This window comes from Antechinus flavipes, chromosome 6 (genome assembly GCF_016432865.1).
Source record: "Antechinus flavipes isolate AdamAnt ecotype Samford, QLD, Australia chromosome 6, AdamAnt_v2, whole genome shotgun sequence".
Classification (NCBI taxonomy): domain Eukaryota; kingdom Metazoa; phylum Chordata; class Mammalia; order Dasyuromorphia; family Dasyuridae; genus Antechinus; species Antechinus flavipes.
In genome coordinates, this window is record NC_067403.1 from 252,317,662 (window position 1) to 252,334,297 (window position 16,636).

The following is a 16,636-nucleotide window of genomic DNA, read 5'->3' on the forward strand; positions in this document are numbered from 1 at the left end:
GAGAAATAGGGGTTTCTAGAATGGAGCCAGTGTAGATGGTAGATGTTGAAGGAAAGGCACTAGGCTGGGAAATAAAAAGGCAGCACTTTAATTTCTTTTCTCTGTGTGATCTTGGGCAAATCACCTTCTCCTTATGAGCCGGAGCTCTCTGTATCTATAAAGTAAGATCGATTTCATCCTGATCATCTTCTCAGCATTTCCTGCAAACCAGAGACAGCACACTAAGGAAACCTCTTTCTCTTTTTTTTTATTCTATTTCCATGGTTTGTAATTTTTAAAAAGCAGGATTCAAAGTAGGGAATAGGACAGGAGTTGTATTTAAAGCATTTAAATCATTGCTGTTGTTATTCAGTTGTGTCCAAGTTTGAGACCCCACTTGGGGTTTTCTTAGCACAGATATTGGAGTGCTTGGCCATTTCTTTCCCCAGCTCATTTTACAAAAGAGGAAACTGAGGAAACAAGGTTTTGTTGCCCAGGATCATTCAACTAGGAAGGCTGGATTTGAATTTATGACAATGAGTCTCCCTGACTCCAGGTTGTTACTTGTTGACTTTATCTGATGGAAACTCCACATGAATAGGATACATTAGCACAGAAACAGTACATGAGTTACAATAGTCATTCATGTTTATGTCATCTTAAGGTTTTATAAAGTATTCTACCAAAAAAATCTCATTTTATTCTATAAAGTTCTATAATTATTCCCATTTTACAGAGAAGGAAAGTGAGGCTGGAAGAGGGTAAGAGACTTGCCCCACAATCATGAAGCTAATAAGAACCTAAGGCCACACTTGAACTCAGGGTTTCTTGATTCATCTAACCCCACTTAGTCAATAAATGTAGAACAGAATTGAATCAATCGAATTGCAGGGATATTTGGGTTTATGTACTCCTTTGGAGGGCAGGTAAGTTAGCACCAACACCTGTGTCTCTTAATGAAGATGCTAGAAATCAAAAGAAATCAAATCTTCTCCGAGAGGAAAACACATTTCCTTAATTTGTCCCTTTCAGAAATCGGTAATAACATGGCGTCCCCAGGCTTTGCTGTCAATGGAACTCCTGTGATTGTCATCTCAGACAATGCGAATGCTACCCAGACCAATCAACCTGTGGTTTTCAGAGGCAATGAACAAGCCCCAGGGGTGACAGTCTTACAGCTCCCCGTAAATGTGATGCAGCATGTCAAAGGCACCCCAAACTCACCGAAGGCGTCCGTGGAGCTCAACAATCCACAGATGGGGCTCCAGAATCCCCCTGGCATGTCAGGCTTGACAAATACACCCACAGAGCTTCAAAGTCCTTCCGTGGTGATCCAGGATCCCGTGGCAATGGCGAATTCCCAGCATTCACCAATGGCGGCTATAAATGTGACAGGAACAACCAACCTACAGAACTCACTCACGATGAACCAGAATCCCACTGTGTTTTACCCAGAAGCCACACACACTATGAACCAATCCTATCAGTCCTTTTCATTTGTAGACTTTTCTAAATTTGACATCAAGGAATTCATAAATAAGGAGAGCAACTCTTTTGGAGTAAGTATGGTTTTGAGGGGTTTTTTCTCTTCAGTTGATAGATTGTCCTAAAAAGGGCTGAGAATTGCATCTGGATAAAGGAGGAGGGGAATTTGCAGAGGGGACATCAAAACCTCAAAATTTTGCATCTGGAGATCATGTACGGCTTTGAATCTGTCCCTTTAGTACTGGAGTCCAGGGACTTAGCAAGGAAATTCCAAAAGCGCCTTCCTGGATCCTGTCATCTCTTTGACTTGTGGGGAAAGGGAATGTGGTCAGTTGGTCCTCGGGATCCTATAATAACATGGGAGGCTCTGCCAGGCAGGAGTAGGGTCAGTTCTCAGGGCTCTGATCTCTAAATGTGCCTCAAAAAAAAAAGGGAAAAAAGGAGGAAAGACTGATGTTAATCAATCACTCAACAAGCATTTATTATGCATTTACAAGGTGCCAACCTGTGACCCTTGTGGTTCTAAAGCTGTGATTTTATGAACTTACTGATTAACTCCCTACATGTCCTATATCCACATCCCTTCACACCCTAGCAGAAAAGAGAGCACTTAAAATCAAGGTCAAAGTCTCAGCTCCTCCCAGTTTTGCCACTGACTATCTATGGAACCCTGAGCCAATGATCCAATCTCTCTGATAAATGTCAAAAAGATTCTTAAAGGGAGATTGGTCCAGCTGACCCCTAAGGTCCTTCTAACTCAAAATGCTATGATCCAGAATTCTTCCAGTCCATCAGAACAATGGTGAAAGAGGATTCAAGGTGATTGGACACTGCACCGATCAATGGGATAATTTCTAAAACTTAAGAGCCAGATGGCAGGTCGTGCAACATCTTTCTTGACTGGCTTAAAACATTAAGATCCAGAGAGGGAAAAGAAAAGGCTTTATCAACTTTATCCATTTGGGAATCTCATAGAACAGAAACTCCACCAATGCAAACCAATAATTTATGGGTGAAATCTTTAGGGAGTAACATGGTGAAATAGACAATGACTTGTCCTTTAGAGTCAAATTGTCAATATATGTTTAAAACGGAACTTGAACTCTTATCCACTACGCCTTGCAACAGCAACAATAATAATCGACATTTCTTTAACACTTTGAGTTTTACAAAACTCTTTCATCAAGGAGATAGTTAACTGGGAGAAAAAAACATCTTTATGGCATTTCTCTGATAAAGTTCTCATTTCTAAGATATATAAGGAACTAACTTAAATATATAAGAATAAGAGTTAATACCAAAGGATACAAATAGCAGTTGCCAAGTTTTCAAGCTATTAATAAGCATGTGAAAAAACACTCCAATCACTAATCATTTTGAAAAATATAAATTCAAGCAGCTCTGAGTTTCTACCTCACAACCATTCGATTGGTAATATTGATGAAAGGTGAACGGGTTATGGGAAAACAGACACGTTAATGCTCTATTCTATATGAATTGGTCCAGCTATTCTGGAAAGCAATTTGGAACTATGCCCCAAAATCAATAAACTGTGTGTATTACTCTGATCCAGATATAATAGATGTAGTCCTTTTTGCCCAAAGATATCAAAGAAAGGAAGAAAAAATTGATGTGTTAAAAATATTGATAGCAGCACTACTGTGTGGCAAATAATTGAAAATTAAGGGGATACCCATCACTTGGGAATCGCTGAACAAATTCTGGTACAAACATAATAGAGTATTTCTGCGCTATATGATATGGCAAAAGGCATTGGTTCAAAGAAACCTAATATAGTGTGAAGTATGTAGAACCAGGAAATAATTTATACAAAAATATTATAAAGAAAAAATCTTTGAAAGATTTTAGAACTCTGATCCATACAATGGCCAACCAGGATTCCATTATTAATGATAAAGAATGTGAACTAGCTCCTGATGGAGATGATGGACTCAGGATGCAAGATGAGACATATAATTTTGGACGTGGACCATCCAGCAATTGATTTTATACATCATACTGATATACTAGACATGTTGTTTATGACTTCTTTTTCATGTGCAGTGTGGGGTGAGGTAGGAGAAAGAGAAAATGAATGCTTGTTCATTTTAATTTTCTTTTTACAAAAAGAATATGTTCACCATGAAAAATCCTGTGTGGTCAGTAATACAAGTACTGCTTATCCCCCTTTCAGGATGAAGAAACTGAGGTTCACAGAGATTTAGAGTTTTGCCCAAGGTCTCACACAACTAAGAGTAAGGGGTTCAACCAGAACTCCAGTACATATCTCCCGATTCCAACAAAATTGCAATGTCTGGCACAGGTCACTTAATTTCTCAGTTGCCTCAATTTCCTTCTCTGTAAATCTGGATGAAATCTGAGGTCCCTTCCAGCTCTGAAAAGGCTAACCCTATGACCTCTTTGGAGTCTTTGTTCATTTTCTCTACCACATAATGACCAGGATTTCCCCTGTGTCTGGGCAATCCTGACTGTTAGAATAAAGTAGCTTTTCTCTGTTCCTCATGATTCAATTAGAAAGGATAGAGATTTCTTTAGTCTTGATCCCAAATCCCTCTAGATCAGAATTAATCTCGCTCTTGTCTAATGTCCTCTTCTCTCTCTACAGGCTGTACAAATCATGATTGGCCTGATACATATCTTCTTTGGCCTTGGTGTCTTTTATTTACCAACCAGACTACTCTTTTATACGGGATATCCATTCTGGGGAGGATTGTGTGTAAGTAGAACAAAGCCACGTGATCTTCAGTGGGTGGCCTGGGCCAGTGGAGGAAGAGGAAGGGAAACAATAAAAGAAAGACAAAGAGGAAGGTAAGCAGAAGGAGGAAGGGGAAGGGGACAAAGGAAAAGATGGAATAGAAAAAGGAGGAAAAGGTGGAAGTGGGAAGAATAGCATCATTTTCATTTTACAAACCTAGAGAATGCCATCAAGTTATCTCTACATGTTCCTCTGCTTCCACTCCTCTACAATGGAAATCCTAAGAATTAGCCCTCATTATCATCATTGTTCATCATATACCTTAATAATATTCATCATTATGTTTTAATGAAGGCAATATGTCCTAGTAAATAAAGAAGGCAGCTTTGGGATCAACAATAAAGATTTGAAGTTCCACCTCTGATATATTGGTTGTAGAATCTTTAGCAAGTCCCACCTCTCTGCAATTCTCTATGATAAGAAATTATAGAATAATTCACTAATTAGCACTGATAGAAGGAGTTTCCTTGTTGGGAGTCTTCTATTCCAATGAAAATACAAATCAAAAGTCATTTTCAGTCATGCCTGATTCTTTGTGATCCCACTTTGAGATTTTCTTTGCCAAAATACTAGAGTGGTTTCGCATTTTCTTCACCGGTTCATTTGACAGATGAGGAAACTGAGGTAAACATGGTTAAATAATGTGCCCACAGTCACACAGCTGGTATCTGAGACTACATTTGAACTTAGGGGAAGATGAGTTTTCCTGACTCCAGGCGTGGTGCTCTATGCACCCAGCTAGTTGAGAGAGAATGGAGGATCCTTTCTTCATGTCAGCCAGGACAATCAGCTTCCCACCATTATTATCTCATTTCCATAAAAAACCTTAGAAAAAATAATTTCTCTCTTCTCTGGAAGGTTGTAAAAATGAATCAATAATTCATTTAACTAGTTCTGAGCCCCCACCCAGAGATTTCACTTTGGAAAAAATGCTGCAGTCTAAATCTCTCTTCATAGGAAGATAAACAGTGTTTCTAGTCCCCTGCCCATCCAAAATCCCACATATTTTAGCAATGTAAGTGGCTAACAGCGCAATCACAATTATTGGATTAAGATGCAAGGTACATATTTAAGCATAAAAAGGCAAACAAACTTTTACAGCAGCAGAAGAAGTTTCCCTAACCCTAGGAAAAAGGAAGAGAGAGCAGGAAAAGGGAAAAGGGAAATGGAAACTCCTCCCTCTGGATCTGCAACCCATACCAGTTTCAGCAAGGTGGGATACACCTCAGTATACCTTATACACGTGTATATGTATCTGTATATACCTTGGATCCAAGTTCCTATCCTGGAAACCTCATGGCTACAACCCCTCTCCTGCTATATTGCTGTTGAGTCTTTCCTATTTCCTATTTTCTATTCCCTAGCCTCTTCTCTTCCCACAAGTTCAAAAGACAGGGAGGTTTAGCTCATAAATTCAAGGTAGCCCTTCCACCAACCCCAAGGTCAGGGAAAATCTCTTTGAACCAAAGAGAAGGACTCTAGGAGATTTCTTCCTGGAACTAGGAAGCATCCATCTTTAACATCCAGAAACTTCTAGGAATACCTAGAGGAGATATGACTAAGCTAATACTGCAGAAGGAAATACTATAAAGTGTGTAACACTAATTGTAAGCAAGAGAAATTTAGTATCTCCTGAATACATAGCATGACATGACCTGATGACCTTATGGTCAGAAACTCATTATCTTCCATAAACTAATGGATGACAATCCACCCTACTCTTATACCCATTACAAATAATAAATATTAAAATATGCTGGAAAAAAACAACCAAGGAACTATACTGGATTTGGACTCTTGTCACAGAATATACTATTGGCCACAATTAATAGGAATTATCCCTGATCCATTAAAACTGAAAAAAAAAAAAGCCCACACCATTTTAAAGCTGTTGTCATGTCAAATACTCATAATCCTAAAGCTACTTTGAACAAAAGGTCTCTCAATATATCGAGATCTAGCAGGAGACATCAAGCTCTCATGGGAACAGGAACAAGTACCTATCATCTGTCTTCTGCTATCTTCTGCTGGGGTTGCTGCAAGGATGCTTTCAGTGGCCCTAAAGAGGGTGAATGTAAATCCTCATGCTTTTCATCAAGGACCAAAAGAAGCTGTTATTTTGTCCCTTCTGCTAGTTCATTGAATTTTGAATATGAAATAATAATAGCCTAGGTGGCGCAATGGATAGAGCACCAACCCTGAAGTCTTAAATTCTCATACTTTTAGTCAAGTGTTATGGGCCAAAACTTGAAACAAGGTGTTAAGTCAGTGGAATTGATAAGAGACAATTGTTGTTTAGCATGGTGCTTAACAGTTCTCTAGTTCAGTACATGTACTTAGTACTTACTATAGTTCTACAAGACTACAAGACTATCGCATCTTTGGTAAGAGAGCATATAAGGTCAGATAAACTCAGCCAGAATCAGAACTAAGGAAGACAGAGAAGTGATGGCAGGCTTTCTGCCTTCACTTCTCCACTGAAACCAAGATCTGGAAGGCCTCCAGAAAACTAGCCGAACCCCAAGTGAAGGAGACAAGACTTTGAAGGAGACAATAAAAGATTTGTACTTTAACCCCGGGCTACTCGTGTGGTGATTACTGAACAGAAACGAAGATTGCTTGCAGAGACCTCCAGAAAACCTCAACAGAGAACATTACATTTTAAAGAGAATATTACATTTTGGCGCCCACAACCCTGAGTTCAGTGGAAAAGTCTCTGATCCTGATTTCAGGAAAAGTCTCCTCGACCCAGAAATTAGGGTGAGTACAAAAATAGACAAGGAAACTTTGTTAAAGAGTTAAAGTAGTACTTCAGCTAAAATGGGACAGATGTTTATAAAACAGCCTTCTTTTCCAATTCAAGGAAAATGTGTAGAGAGCATCGTCAGACTTATGAAAAGCCAATGTTTGATTGTAACTCAGGAGCAGATCACTGAACTTTTACAAACAGTACAATACACATCTCCTTGATTCCCTAAGGAAAAAGAATTGAATCCTGATGAGTGGAAATTAATAGGAGAGCAACTATGTCAATATTACAGTGATAATGGACCTGATTCAATTTCCAAAGAAACACTTTATACATATAATTTAATACAACTGGCTTTAAGAAATTATATAAGTATTAGAATAAGAAAAAAGAAGAAAGAGCAGGAGGGGAGAGAAACTAGGAGAAAAGAATGAAGAATTGGACATGAAAGGAGTTAAGTACAATTCTGAGTGTGACGCTTCACAGCAAGAAAAATTAGGTCATTCCTCATCTCCTGACCTACCTCCCTCAATTAACCCTTCATGGGTGGAGGGAGGAGGGAGAGGGGCAGTGACACAATCAGCACCACCTATGAAGCAGCCTATGACAAGATTACAAAAGGCACTGGTTAAAGCAAAAAAATGAAGGACAGGATATATTTAATAAATTTAATAAATTTATTTTTTAATAAATGCATACCTTGTGATTGAAGAGCTTGACTCTTCAGGTCAACAAAGGAGATGAACACTTCTTTTGATCTGGAAAAAATTAAGGATTTGAAAAAGGGTTGCACTCTTTATGGCGCTACATCATCTCATGTTAATATGTTACTAGAGAATTTGGCTTATGGAATTTTAACCCCCAGTGACTGGAAATCCATAGCAAGGACACGTTTAGAAGCTGGACAAAACTTGTTGTGGCTTTCGGAGTATAGTGAATTATTCAGGATACAAGCCCAAACACAATAGGCAATCTGGAGTTAATATACAGATCACCTTTGACCAACTAGCAGTTGAAAGTCAGTATGCAAACAATTTAGCACAGACTAATTACCCCATAGCAGTTTACCCCGAACAAATTGCTACTGCTGCAATAAAAGCTTGAGGCACCCTCCCAGGGAAAAATGGAGGGGAAGCCTTCACAAAAATAGAGCAAGGTCCCAATGAACCCTTTGTTGATTTTGTGGGATGTTTTCAAACAGCTGTCACAAGAACGATTGGAGACAATGCAGCTACAAGAATAATGATCAGACAACTGACTAAGGAAAATGCTAATGAGGTTTGCAGAAGAATTATATGGGGACTATACAAAGATGCTTCTTTAGAGGAGATCAGAAGATAAGAAAAATAGAACATCTGAGAGCCCATTGTACGTATAGAAATGGAATGAGAAGACAGGGTGAGAGAAAACCTAAAATCTTATGTCCAAAATGCAACCAAGATTTCTATTGGGCCTCAGAATGTAGATTGATCCAGGGAAATGTGAGGCAGGACCCAGCTCCAAGATATCAAGCAAAAGATAGTTGGGGCATGATGGCAGCTGAGGTTACACCTTTAGAAGTTCAGAACTCTTACATGATCAGTCAGCTGAAAAGCAATCAGATGGCAGAAAGGGATTACAATTGGAGAGAATACAGGCTTTTTTAACCCAACAGAAGGTCAGTGTCCAGTGTGAGCAGCTCCAATATAATCTCCAGGCGATGTGGAGAAATTTAGAAAATGGTAAATAGAAGGGACTATATAGGTTAACTGCTTGGGAGAAAGGGTTTGCTTATATCTCTACAGATGGAGAAGGAATCAGATGGGTGCCAATGAACACCTGGAGAGAGATAGAAAAAGAGAAAAAAAAACCTCAAAACAAAAGAGAAGACAGAAACATCTGACACTGAAAGACCATGGCTAATAATGAGACTGTTAAAGAACTTTAAAACCAGCAGGAATCATTGAATTCCCTGAGATGTTGATGAGACTATTATAGGACTTCAAAATTTGCAGGAATTATTGGATTCTTGGCACATGAAATAATGGACAATAGATTCCTTTTGGACTTTCTAGGACTTATGGACTTGTGTAATTCTTCATGTTGATTCATGTTATTTGCTACATCACTACTAGCCTGTGTTATGTTACTATGTGCTTATCTAATTTATGTAATTATGTGTAATACCTCCCATATTGATGGATTTATGTATACCTGTTTTAAGAATGAGACCCTTCAGGAACCCGCTAATCTGATTTGATTTCCCATTTCCTTTGGTGTTTTCATTTCCCTTCCTGAGAAGTCAGGGAGGGCATGATCACCTCCTTTTATGCTGTTTTCACTCCTTCTTTGAGCAGTCAGGGAATAGTCCAGCATTGTGAGTTGTTAATTATCAGTCATGCTATAGCGAGCATAAAGCCGATATCACCGATTCGGTTATAAAGGACGGCTCATAGGACGGCAGTGTTTGCATCAGTTCATCCGAACCATCATCCGATGAGTATAAATGATATGATTCCTACTCACTCTCATCCGATGAAAAGTTGGAATAGGTTGTTTGCGGAAACAAGGATGATTATAGTGAATAGGAAGATGATTAGATATTTTTAAAAATGGTGTATGTTAGGATCTACGTGCATATATCATATTGAGAACTCTAGGATGGATGGATCATGTGACATATAAAGCAATAGGAATGAAGATAATGGAAAAGTAGTCTAGTTTGAAGCTTATTATTAAGTAAAATGTGTTCATTGGAAATCATTGTCAGTTTGTGATTGTGGCTTTTTGTCCTGAGTGGATGAATAGGATTAAAGGGAGGAGGCTGGTAAAGAAAGCTAATTTAACTGTGTTCTTGAATAGTAATGGGAAGTTGTTGGTTTTATATGGGAAGGTTATGTTGTAGATTAGGGGAAAGGTGAGTATAATCATGGATAATAGGAGTGAAGAATTTAATAAATAGTTAATGACTTTTATTTGGAATTGCACCAAAATTTTTGGTTCCTAAGACCAATGGATGACTATTATCCTTTAAAAGTGAGAAAGCCATGGGTTTTAAGCATGGGGTCAAGAGTTAGCAGTTCTTGTAACTTTCTCGGGCATATAAGGAGATTTAAACTCCTAAATTTAGATTCACAATCTAATGTAATGCAGTTAAAGAAAAAAGAAGAGAATGGAACGAGGAGAAATTAAGAGGGAGAATGAAGTGCTGTGCTCTCTTGTTGGAGAGTCTGCACCCTAAAGATAGGGTTGCTTGACTTGGGCATAGATGCATGAAAAAGATTTCTAAGGCAGAAATCAGGAGTCAGGAAAAGGATTCTAAGAGGAAGGCACAGCCTGAGCCAAGACATTGACTTGGGAAAATCCTACTCTTTTAACTGGAGCATAGTAAATGTTGGTGTTGTTCAGTCGTGTCCAACTCTTAGTGAGCCCACTTGGGGTTTTCTTGGCATAGATACTAAAGAGCTCTGCCATTTCCTTCTCTAACTCAGTTTATCCAGAGTCACACAAGTAATGTCTGAGCCAGATTTGAAGTCAGGAAGAGTCTGGAAGGCTCTACCCACTGTACCACACAGTTGCTCTAGGTATAAAGAAGTATATTTCAAGGTCAGCTTGGCAAGGGAAAGAATTACCAAGTTGTGGGAGGTCTATTAAGAAACTTAAAGTATAGGAAAAGAACCATAATCCAACCAGGGGATCTAGTTAAGAAAAGTGTTTGGGGTTCTTCATGGTATAAATGGTTGTCTTTTTTTTAAACTTACAGTTCATTGCTTCTGGATTTCTCTCAATATTGGCTGAAAAAGAACCAATACAATGCATGGTAAGTTACCAGTCTTATGTACGAAGAGTTCAATTTGATGAACCTCCTCGGGATCCATGTAGCCTTCTAGATAAAACCATCTCCTCTTTCCAGTACTTTTGGCAACGTCTGATGGTGTCCAAGATGGCCGTTCATTGAACTGTCCTCTGGGAGTTACTATGGAGAAGGATGGATGGACACTGTGTTCTAGGAGTCTGGAGGAGGCATCAGTAACCTCTGAGACCAAGATGCTTTCCTCCTGGGGGAAGTGTCTCTACCCAGTGGACTCTTCAGCTGAGTTCTCTGGGTTGGCTCCTCTGGATCCACATTTAGCTTTCCCCTCTTTCAGCAAAGGTTTTGTTCCTCAAAACTGCTTCTTTTCTGTTTCTGGGTTTAACTGGAGACTCGCGTCCAATCTGTGGCAAAGTGTTCCAAGCTCAAATGGGTCTGTTCAGCTGCAGTTGGACACATGTAACTCAACTCCAAGTACTAATGTCATTTGGTTCTCTTTGAGAACAGAGGACGACCACCATTACCATCCAACCATATGTCTCTATTTCCTTCCCAACTATTCCTCAGTGACATGTGTCTCCTCTTCCTCCAGCACAATGCCATGACCAATGGGAAGGGGGTAAGGGAAAACGTCCTCTCCCCCAAAAAACTCATTTTATGGAGTACAGGAGGTCCTATTCCTCAAAAGCCTAGATCTCTTGTCTGTTTGACTGTCAAAGACTTGGTAGACTGAGCTTTTAAAAGGGGAGAAGGAGATTTTTTTTTCCTAGTCAATGGCCAAGCTTCCCTTAAAGTTCAATCTGAGAACAGAGAGTAAAGGGATAATATGTTGTGCCCATGACTTTGTAGTTCATTAGCTTATCTGTTATTTGTCTTTCATCTTCTGTTTTTAATTAGCTGGTGGGGAGAAAAGGAAGTAAATCCTTTCTCCTGCCCCAAATCCATGTGAATTATGGCAGACTCCAGGAAATAGCAAGTCATGGTCTAGTGAACTTTTAAAAAGTGTCTAAATTGGCTGCCTTCAGATAACTGCTCCATCGCTGAAAGTGTTCAAGTAGAAGCTAAATGACTATACACTGGGGTTGCTAAAGAAGCAATTTCTGTCCTGGTACAGCTTGAAGTGGGTAACCTCTGAAATCTTTTCTAACTCTGGACGACTCTAATTTCCAGGAGGCATATTAATAATATTCCCTCCCGAGAAAGCAATTATTCAAAAGTCCTTCTTGCCTGATGAAGAAGCTCCGGCTGCACCTCTCCTACAGGCTCCCAGTGTTCTTTTGGTTTCAATATTCCATCAATTATGTCCCATATCCTTCCTTGGCAGCGCCCAGGATTGTGTGAAAATCAGGTTTTTATAGTTACTTGAACACTTACAAGAAATCCTTCTTCTTATCAGGAAAATAAAAAAATTGGACCAGACTTTCTAAGGTACTTTCAAGCTTTAAGTTGATATGACAGCTATAGGATGTGGAACCTGCAAATAGATCTGGATTCAAATCGTGCTATTTACTAGCCATGGAATGGCGGACACGTAATTTCACGTGCCTAGAGCTCCCATTTCTCTATCGACAAAATGAAAATTCTCATGAAGTCCCAGCAGCTTTTGATGTGTCTTATAAATGTTGATTATTACTCAACCCAAACAGCTGATGGTTTTATTTCTCTTTCAGGTGAGAGGCCGATTGGGAATGAATATCGCCAGGGCCATAATCACTATTAGTGGGATAGTATTGCTTATAATGGACCTATTACGGAAGGGAGGGAAGGTGAGTGTCTATGCCAGTGTTTTCCAAAGAGGAGGACTTTAGGGTGACCCCCAGGAGGTCATGAATGGATCTCCAGGAGTTTGTGATCCACCAGACAAAAGGTGGCAATATGGATCATATTCCACCCACTCCATGCAATAACTGAATGTACTCCCCTAGATCTCTGCTCTGGTCTGTCTTCTTTTTCTGTACATTTCCTTATTGGCTAACCTCATCAACTTCTCTCTATTTAATTATTATCTTTATATAGATAACTTTTTCCTCTGAGGCAGTTGGGGTTACCAATTGTGCCCAGGATAGGGTTAAGTGTCTGAGACCTGATTTGAACTCAGGTTCCCTGACTTCAGAGCTAGTGTTCTATCCACTGCACCACCTTGCTGCCCCATATATAGATAACTTCTTAATCTGTTTATCCACTGATAATCTGAAACTACTCCATTTGCTTACTGAACATTCTGAACTTCTGGTCTCTTAATCATACAACAACATTTGTAGAATGCTTATGATGTGCCAAACACCATTTTAAGACTTATTTAGATTTCACAACTTGGAAACTTAGGTTCTTTTTAAATCCCCAATTTACAGATGAGGAAACAGACAAACAGAGTTTAAGGGACTTGTCCAGGACCACCCACCTTTAGTAAGGATCTAAAGCCAAACTTCAACATCAATTCTACCTAAATCTGCACTCAGTGCTCTATTTACTAAGCCATGAGGCTTCTCCTAAGTTAACATGTCTCAAATAGAATTCATTACCTTTCATTCAACACCTAACCTTCTTTCCAAAGTCCTTCCAATAACTCAGGTATGGACAATGATTGACATTGTCCATGACTCCCTACTCTCCTTGACCCTACTTATTCAATCAGTTGGCAGAATTTCTTGAATCCCTCCTCTTCTGTCTAACTCCCAAAGCCAGTCTAGGCCACCATCCTCTTGTTCCTGTACTATGGCAATGTCTTCTCCTTGGTTTTCCTGCCTCAAGTATCTCCCTTCTCCAATCCATTCCCCACAGAGCTACCAAACGGTCTAAAAGGCAGGTCTGACCATGTCACTTCCCTACCCAGTAAGCTCCAGTGACTATATATTGACTCCATGCTCAAATATTATTTTGCCTTTATCTCATACTTTTTTTTTATTTTAGCTTTTATTTTTAGCTTTTTTATTTATTTAGCTTTTATTATAGCTTTTTATTTACAAGATATATGCATGGATAATTTTTCAGCATTGACCCTTGCAAAACCTTCTGTTCCAACTTTTCCCCTCCTTTCCCCCACCCCTCCCCAGATGGCAGGTTGACCAATACATGTTTAAATATGTTAAAGTGGATGTAAAATACAATATATGTATACATAGCCACACAGTTATTTTGCTGCACAAAATATCTCATACTTTTGGAATCTTGATTTTTGCTATAATGTACATAATCATTAGTACAATTTAACATATATACAATTTATGATCAGCTAAGGGGTACATTGGATAAAGTCTTGAACTTGGAATCAGGAAGACCTGAGTTCAAATGAGTCTCAGGTTTCTCATCTGTAAAATGGAGATAAAAGTTAGTATCTTCTCAGAAGTAATATGAAGCACTTTGCAAAAGAGCTACATGCATGTAAATTATATAGATATAAATACTGGCTATTTTGGCTAAGTAAGTAATCATATAAACAAACACTGGAGTTGCATGCCCTTTTTTTTTACTTAAGGGGTACATAATCAAAAAAGTTTGGAAACCACTATCCAAAGATAGCTTTCAAAAAAGAGTTAAAAAACAAACAAGAAGGCATGAAGTTGATATCGAGATACTTACATCAACAAGTTCTGTCTGAAGAATACCCAGGAGGAAGGAGGATAGACCTTTCTGTAGCTTTTGAGAGTTAGAATAGTATAGTGGGAAAAGCAATGGATTTAGAGTCAAGAAGGATCCAGTCAACTTCAACAAGTTCTGTCTGGAGAATATCTAGGAGGTAGGAGAATAGACCTTTCTGTAACCTTTTGAGAGAGAGAATAGAATTGTGGGAAAAACATTAAAGTTACAGTCAGGAAGAATCCAGTCAGAGCTTTCTCATTATCTTTTACTAGTTATCTGGCTGTGGGTAGAGCATTTCCCTTCCTCTAGATTTCAGTGTCTTCATCACAAAATGGGAAGAATAAAGCTTGTACCTCACAGATGAAATGCTGCCCCCCAAAATCCATAGGATAAATAGAAATTTCAGTGTTGGGGGAAAAAATCTATTAAGCACTTAATGTATTATGGAGGGTCCTGGAAGAAATATGAAATTTGAATGGAAATTTCCGACCTCGAGGAGCTCACCATAGAGTAAAATGGGAATCCACAACATTGGCTCAAAGCAGTTTGAGTTGGAGGGGACCTCAGAGGTCATATAGCCCAGCCTCTTTATTTTGCAGTTGGGAAAACTGAGGCCCAGAAAGGTTAGGTGTCTGCCATGTGGGCTGTGGAGCTTTCCAAAGAGATGAAGCTGATAAAGCCTTTTCTTTCTCCTCTCTGGATCTAGAACATGAATGACCTTATCTCAGGCGTCCTCCTCCTCTTCAGTCTCCTGGAATGTCTGATCACCTGTATAGCGTCTTACTTTGGGTTTAAGACCACCGAGTGGAAAGAGTGGGTGAGTAGTGGGGGAAGATACCGCCACAGGATGTCTGGGTGGGTTAGTCTAAAGGAGAGAAGGAGAACTGCATGGTGACTTGAGTTCAAATCCCACCTTCAACAATATAGGAAGTCGTTTAACCCTCGGAGCCTCGGTTATCTCATCTGTGAAATGGGGAGAATAATAATACTACCTGCACTCTGCCCTATGTGATTGTTGTGAGGCTCCAATGAGAGCTTTGTCGAGCTTTAAAGTGCGGGCTAAATGTGCCCGGCCCTTCATAGAAGAAGAGCTCAGAAGTCCGTGGCTTCGGGCTCCAGAATGCCGCTCCTCGTTCCCTTCCCCTCCCCTTAGCCCGTCCCAACCCCTCTCTCCCCGGCCTGAGGAAGAGGGCGTCAGTGACCACGGGTCCTTTCCCTTTCAGACCGCTAAGATCTTTCCAAACTGGTTCTACGTGATCAGAACCATGGCCAGCAACACGCAGCAAGGCGGCCAATCTCCGGGAGGAGGTCCCCAGGACATATATTGGACGGCATATTCCAAGGATTTACATTCGGGGGAATATTCCCAGGACTTACCTTCGGAGGAATATATCCAGGGCCAATCTCCTGGAGGAGATCCCCAGGGCTTACATCCGGGAGGAGGTCCCCAGGGATTACAGGGAGGAGGTCCCCAGGGATTACAGGGAGGAGGTCCCCAGATATTACAGAGAGGAGGTCCCCAGAGATTACGTCCGGGAGAAGGTCCCCAAGGTTTACGTCCGGGAGGAGGTCCCCAGAGATTACAGGGAAGAGGTCCCCAGAGATTACGTCCGGGAGAAGGTCCCCAAGGTTTACGTCCGGGAGGAGGTCCCCAGGGATTACAGGGAGGAGGTCCCCAGAGATTACAGGGAGGAGGTCCCCAGAGATTACAGGGAGGAGGTCCCCAGAGATTACGTCCGGGAGGAGGTCCCCAGGGTTTACAGGGAGGGGGTCCCCAGAGATTACGTCCGGGAGGAGGTCCCCAGGGATTACAGGGAGGAGGTCCCCAGAGATTACGTCCGGGAGAAGGTCCCCAAGGCTTACATCCGGGAGGAGGTCCCCAGGATTTACATCCGAGAGGAGGTCCTCAGAGATTACGTCCGGAAGAGGGTCCCCAAGGCTTACGTCCGGGAGGGGGTCCCGAGGGTTTACGTCTGGGAGGAGGTCCCCAGGATTTCCCTTCGGGAGGAGGTCCCCAGGATTTACCTTCGGGAGGAGGTCCCCAGGACTTACGTCCGGGAGGGGGTCCCCAGGGCTTACATCTGGGGGAATATTCCCAAAACTTACATTCGGGGGAATATTCCCAAGATTTACATTCGGAGGAATATTCCCAGGATTTGCATCTGGAGGAATATTCCCAAGATTTACATTCGGAGAAATATTCCCAGGATTTGCGTCTGGAGGAATATTCCCAAGCTTTACATTCGGAGGAATATTCCCAGGATTTGCGTCTGGAGGA